The sequence below is a fragment of the Falco peregrinus genome, chromosome 6, assembly GCF_023634155.1.
Source record: "Falco peregrinus isolate bFalPer1 chromosome 6, bFalPer1.pri, whole genome shotgun sequence".
NCBI classification, from domain to species: Eukaryota; Metazoa; Chordata; class Aves; order Falconiformes; family Falconidae; genus Falco; species Falco peregrinus.
In genome coordinates this window covers 84,952,338-84,959,190 of record NC_073726.1, presented here as the reverse complement: position 1 = coordinate 84,959,190, position 6,853 = coordinate 84,952,338, and the positions used below count along the sequence as shown (strand labels likewise).

Genomic DNA, 6,853 nt, shown 5'->3' with positions numbered 1-6,853 from the left:
AGCTGGGGCCACACGGTGCCAGGCCGGGCTGCAGGAGGCGGCGGGCGGGCACGCCATGCTGCCCTCTGCGCCGCCTCCCGCCCCGGCCCGGGCTCTGCCCCGGCGGCGGGGGGCGCTTAACCGGCGCCCCTGGCAAGGACAGCCGGAGGGGGGCACGGGCGGGAGGTCCCCCCGTTGACCGGGCTGGCCGCAGGGGGTGCGTGGCGCCGCTGCCCGGCCCCGGCCCGCACGCCTTCGCGCCCCCGGGCGTTGGGCGGGAGCGCGCCACCGCCCTCGCGCGCTTCCCCGCGCCTGCCCCACCCCGGCGGCGGGCGCCCCGCCTCGCGCCCCCCCCCCAGCGGGCGCCAGCGCCGCCCGGCCGTTAGCGGCGCCGCTTCAGTCGGGCGGCGGGAGCGAGCGCGGGAGGAGGCGGCGGCGGCGCCCGCGCTGTGGCTGGAGCGGCGGCCGCGGGGGGCGGGGGTCTCGGTGCAGGGAACAGCCGGCCTCCTCGCCCCAGCCGCGGGAGGAGGGACACCGAGGAGGGGGGGAAAGGGGGGGGGCCGCCGAGCGGAGCGTCGTGTCGCGTCGCCCGCTCCCCTTTAGGACCGCGCACGCCGGCGGGGAGGAAGGGGCGAGTCTCCCCGGAGCCTTCGTCGCCCCGCGGCTTCCCTTCCTAGGCCCGGTGCCGGCGGGGGCGGGGGGGCGCCGGCGGGGCGCGCGGACCCCCGTGGCTCCCCTCAGGCTGGGGCTCGGCGGTGCCCGGGGCGGGTGAGATGTCGGGCTGAGCGGGTGCGAGCCCGGGGGTGGGGTCCGCCGTGCCCGGGGGTGGGGGTGGGGGGGGGGCGTCGGGACCGTCCCCTCAGCCGTCCCGCCCCGCCGCCGCGCTGCCCATGGTGATTGTGCATCCCCGCGCGCGGAGCGGGGCAGCAGCGCTCCAGCTGCCGGCGCCTTCCCGCCGCGCCCGCGCGGGCCGGCCAGCCGGGGCGCCCAGGTGGGTGGCGGCCGCGGCCGCTTCGGGGGCGGGCAGCGGCGGCCGCCGGTTGTGCGCGGAGGGCGGGTGCGGGGGGGAACGGGGACGGGGCGCGACCGGGCGCCGCTGCTGCCGGGCGGCGGGTGGCCGCGCTCCCGCCTCGCCCCGCGCGCCGCGGGCGGGTCGCGCTCGGGGTTCGTGCTGCGTGCGCGTGGCGGGGGCTGCCTCGCGCCCTGCGCACACCCGGGCTCGTGTGCTGTGCGAGCCGCCCCGAAACGGGGTGGAAAAGGCGCTCTCGCGCGCGTGAGTGCGAAAAATCTGCGCTTGTTGGGGGCAGTTTTTCACGTGATGTAGGGGTGTGTGTGCCCGTCGTTGAGTCTTGCAACGAAATCTTTCAATTAGGTTTCTACTCTTTTGTTTTCTGATGTTTAACGAGCTAATTGCATATTGGTGACTTAACTGCCTAGAATCTACCGGGGGCTAGGTTTACAAAGTGTGCGACTGTTAATCTTTAACTCCATCATTAAAGTAAGCATCCTCTAGACGTGTTATTTTGGGTTTGGGGTTTTTTGGGGGGGTGATCTTTTTTGGTCACCTTTTATAAACGACTGTGTTCAGTGGCAGAGTGGGGTCTAATGCATGGGAGTATATTTGCTTCTGATCTGAAACACACTTTACTCCAGTCTCTTCATCTGAATGCTGAATGTTATACTGGGGGAGGGGTTTAAAGACACAAATAAATAGGAATAGCTTTCATAGGTTTTAAAACTCAGTGTCTTCATATGTGCACATGTAGGTACAGATTTATGTTTCCTTTGAATGCACATTTTTGAGTAAAAGAACAAACTGCTTGCTCAACCTGTTCCCCCCCCCCCTTAAAATAGGTTTCTGTGTTAGTATGTTTCTGTGAATTTCTTGAAGTTGCACATTTCCCCTAATTGTGTTCATCCCATCTTGTTCTTCTGGTTTTGCTTACTGCCTTGTATGGTACCTTTTCTTCCGTGGGGATTTAGTTTATCTTTATTAGATACCTTTACGTGTTTGTCTATGTCTAATAGGGGTGTTTCTCCTTTTTTCCTCCTTAGGTGTTGGTGACTTCAGAGTCATTTAGTGGTTTAGTTCTGAGGAAGTAGAGACACGAGGATTGAGTCTATTTTACATAAAGCTACAGCTTTTCACCAGTACTAGTTTTTCTCCTTCCCACCCCTTCTTCCCCGTAGGAGAGGACAATTTGGGAATTATTTTAACAGTCATTTACTCCCCCTACCCCCCCCCCCTCCCCCTCGGAAATCTACCTTGGTCCCCGAGGCGTCTGCTAGACATTGCCTGTTATAGGACCAGGAGAACGTTAACCATCATCATCCCTTGCTTGCTTTGAGACCTTCAGTAGTACCCTTCCCTCCTTTGGAGTGCAGTGCAGAGAGGCATCCAGAAGACTTCCTTGCCACCCTTTTTGGGTAGGGAGGATCTAGGAAAAGGGGTACCTAGGAAGACACGTGACCTTGTTGAGGGAGCCAGAACTGAAGCAGCACTTGGCACGCTGAAGGAAGCACCCATCTTTGGTGTCTTTTTCGTCTTCCAGTCCTTCCTCACCAAATTTCTGGTAAGTCTCTTCAGCCCATTCATTCATACAGTGCATGTTTCCCTTCCCCCACTCCAGGCGCTGGGAGAGGCATGCACAGAGACAGAGAGTGGGGTGGGGGAAGGGAGGAGGGAAAACTGACTGTGTACACACGGATCGGGGAGGAGAGGGGGGTATTCTGCCACACTGCAGGGGGACCTGGGCAGAAGTGGAAGAGCCTCACTTCAGAAGAGCAGCTGATGTGGGAGGAAATGTATGTTTTATTTGCACGGGTGTGCGTGCACACGCAGGCAGGGTGGAGGGGGGTGAAGAAGCTGAGAGCCTGTTGTGGGGAAAAAAAAAAACCTGCTGGGAGCGAAGTAGGATAGCTGATGCTGGCCAGTATCGGGCTAGTGTTGCAGAGAGGGAAGAGAATGGATTATTCATTGGAGATCAGGAGCTGGGGTGTGTGAGTAAGGAATTCTATCGCCTACTTGCAAGCATGAATGTAGAGGAAAGACTCTGTGTGTGTGTGTGTGTACATCTGCCTTTTAGAGGCAATTGTGCCTGGAAGGATTGCTGCTAGCATCTTTACATCACTCAGTGCAAAGGTGGGGACAGGCGGATGAAAGCCGTCGCAGGGAGTGCAGTTGCCCGTCTGTGGGGGTGGGGGGTTGTACTGGGTATGAATGGGAGCGATTAATATATTCCCATATCCTTTGACTGTTGCAGTCTACAAATCTCCCAGGGAAAAGGAGGTGAATACTGTGCTACGCTTTTGAAGAGGTGTGCTTAGGGTTCACCTGCCTGCAGTGACTTTAAATTCTATGATGCATGTGTAGAGGGCGGATGATAATGCAGCAGCACTGGACAGATTGCGCTGCAGCTGCTCAATATATTATATAAAATGCATTTAAATAAATATTCTGATTTTTCAGGTTCTTCAATTTTTAAAAATGTTTCCTTTCCAAAGGTTCTCAGTTAGGTGACAGTCTTAGGAAAACTAGTCTCTGGTAGGTAAGGAAGGAATTTTTCTTGAGGTTGTCCTGAAGCATCACTGTGAAGCAGCAGTGTCAGGAATGAGTTGCATTATCTTGGATCTATTTTTCTAAAGCAATTTTAACAAGTGGTTCAAAATGTCAGTTTTTATCGCTGTATAGATATATCACCATGGGTTATATTCATCATCCATATGTTTCCTTAAGGTTTTCTTTAGATGATCATCATTCTGGTATCTTTGTGTAGAAAAAAATTAATTGTGCTTTATACTTGAAACAGCTGTGAACTGTTTTCACACCTGCTCTCCCTGTGACATAGAAAGTCATATTTCTGGGATGTTTCTAATACTGTTCTCATTAAGATGAGCCAGAGACTTCCATGACAGAGTGTGATAGATGATGTGCTGGGTCATATGCTGGACGACCCTTCGTTAGCTGTTTAACTGGTCTGCTACTTAAGATTGACTTTATAATTCAGATCTGCCTTGAGGTATCTCCTAAAGGAGATAACTTACAAGCATCTGCCAACTATTCTTCGGTCTTCAGTGTTTTGAGGTGTGGCCTCCAAATTAGACTTCTAGAAACTGCTATAATGGTAGAGGAGGGTGACTGGTTTATTGGAAGTGTGTACTGAGTTTCAAGCTTTAGCTATCTATGATAAAAAGGAAAGCAAAATACATTTTCCCAACTTGAATAACACTGTTCTGGGAACAAGTATTAAGGGATATGCATTAATGATAAATGCAAAGGTGCAGTGTTAGTGTGTGCTTGGAGCTATATTTTTCCTAGTTCTCTGCTTCCCATGGCAATCATGGCTGTCAGTCTCTTTGCTCTTTCCTTCTTGTATCCATGAGATTTTTACTATCATTATCTAAGCTGTAGGGATTAAACATGCCTAAAGGTGTGCTAAAACTAAGATTGGGTTTTACCTCTCTCTCAACTGTGGAAATCCATGGAGTTGTGTTAGCTGCATACTGCTGTAACTGGGGTGAGAAATCTGAGCCCAGGTCTAAAGACAGAGGCGATTCTGGGAGGGGCTGATAGTAATAATTGTTCTGCTAACTTGTTCCCAGATCGCACTGTTGTTGATAGGGGTGTGCTACAACATCATATAGCAAGTTGAGTGGTTGAGATAGCATTAGGAATCAATGTGATCTAATTACAAAACATCTGGGATTTCATTCATCATTCCCATAGGAAAGAAACAACCTACTATTTTTAATTTACAAAGGCACTGAGTAGTTGCATTCTGAATAGAAAGGATACGGAGTGATCTTTTTGCATACTAGATAGCTTTTATGTTACACATTTATTGATAGTACATAAATGAATTAGTGTCTCCTAATAACTGATTTCTTGTTTCAGCTTAGGGGAAAATACATCAGGATGAAAAAGAAAAAGAGGCTAGTCCTTTTTTTCTCCTGCTTTTGGGTGCTGAAGACAGGACAAGGAGTAAATGGACAATGGAGACCAATTTCCCGTTGCTGGAGGCAGGTCTCTAAGGCTCTCTCTGTGAAGAGAAGACCCCTTCAAGGGAAAAAGAGTGGTCTTCAGAGAAGAGTTCCACGTCTCTCTAGATAGCGGATCTGATTGACTGAATGACCTGTTATGCCAATAAAACATATTCACATGTGAAGTAAAGTAGAAAAGTAGCACAGTGAATGTATTTGTTAGAACAGCTGCTAAAGGTGTGTTACAGCTTCAAGGAATGCAGGAGGAAATACGTTTGCATGTGATGGGGAGGGGAGGAAGCTGCTGTGTGAATGCCAGAATAAAGCCTAGTTTAAGCAGTACAGGGATGCCACACCTCAAAGTTGAGGTGAGTGTTCCGCTCCTTCTGTAAATTGCTAAGAATCTGTTCCACAGTGTCTTTCTGAAGCAGATGCAGCAGTGTGTTTTTGGCTGGTGTGACACACAGATTTTTATCATAGAGCTTTTAGTTTGATGCTACCCTTTCACCTCTCCCAGTCTGTTTTATGCAGTTAAGTTTATGATGACTTCTTCCTTTTCATTTCATGAATTGAGGAAAACTTAAAGGATTGTACTGAAATTGACCGTAGTAGCTTTGAGTGAAAAGTACATTTCAACTGGTCATTTTGAAGACATTTAAACATCTGCTCTTCCCCTTATATATACACTACAGTTATTTTGCAATAGATACTCTCATGGATTAGGAAGTATCCCATGCACACCCAGCATTGTCTGAAGCTGTGTCTTTTAGATTGAAATGGGTGGAGTTGGTTTTCAGGGGAAAATTCTGGAGATCCTATCCGACTTGAGAGCTTAATGCTCTTGTGCATATGACTGCAAGGCAAGTTTTCCTCCTACAGACCATTTTCTGGAGAATGTCGGAGGGATTGTTAAGATGTTTGGGTTAATAGGGTAAATTGCAGGTTTTGTGTTCTTTGGGACTTCTTACACAATCAAAATAGAGACTGTAAAGATCTAAAGAGAGGCTGAAACTGGTAAGTAGATTCTGGTATCAGGAACAGAATGTTAGTGTGAAAAGGGTGTTTCTCCAGGTGGAAAAAAAATGTATTTGGTTGGAGGTCAAGGAACTGATAGTTAGGATTACTACATTCTGTCTCTGCAATTGGCTTGTAGCTTCATCTAAAGTGTGTTTCTTAATCTTTACCTTCAGAGTTGAGGTTCTTACCTGCCTGCCTCATCATGAGGTGTGAACCTTTGTATATGCATTTATAAAACTTTTAAGATTTAGAGGAAATGAGACATAGTATTAGCAGAGAGATGAATACCCATACCCAAGGCATTTTTGTATGCCTGCTGGTTTAATGATTTGAATGAGATGCCTGGACGGCTCTTCTTCATAATGCTGTAGGTCCTTTCAAAAATGGAATAAAGGTGGAGGAAAGAAAAGGATATACCTTTTTTTCTTCTTCAATCCTTTGCTGGCTTTTAAGAAAGTGTGTGCTGAAATGGCAGTCAGCAAGCAATGATGGCACAGTCTCTGCAGATTTACGGGGCTGGAGGTGGGGGTCACATAAAGAGATTTGAGAAAAATAGGAGCAGATCCCTACTGGCAAAGAAATCAAGGGTCAGTAGCAAGCAAAAATGGGGAGAAGGCTGCCGGAGAGAAAATACTTGTCTCGTTGCACCAGTGTTAGAACCAGTACTGGGGGAGATGACAGATGGATGGACATGGACCCACCAAAAAACACCCCAAAACCCAAACAGACTGAAAATCTAAAATGACATGATTTTGTTTTTTTGAATTATGACAAAGCCTATCTAGTATGGTTTTTTATGTACTTAATGTTCTGTAGCCATTTTTTAAAATGAAATGGGCTAGCCTGCTAGGTAGAGCTGCTTTTCAAAAGAGAGGCG

General features: G+C 49.5%; 1 protein-coding gene across 6 annotated transcripts in view; it reads left to right on the top strand.

The window, feature by feature from the left end:
* Positions 1-410: 410 nt before the first annotated feature.
* Positions 411-6,853, top strand: part of RIMKLB (ribosomal modification protein rimK like family member B) — a 58,320-nt gene continuing 51,877 nt past the window's right edge. For 5 of the 6 annotated variants that reach the window (XM_055808901.1, XM_055808903.1, XM_055808898.1 and 2 more), the window contains exons 1-2: positions 411-970; positions 2,035-2,552. The gene's annotated coding sequence lies outside the window, so the exon portion shown is untranslated. The remainder of the gene's footprint in view (positions 971-2,034; positions 2,553-6,853) is intronic. The other variant, XM_055808902.1, reaches the window with a different exon arrangement.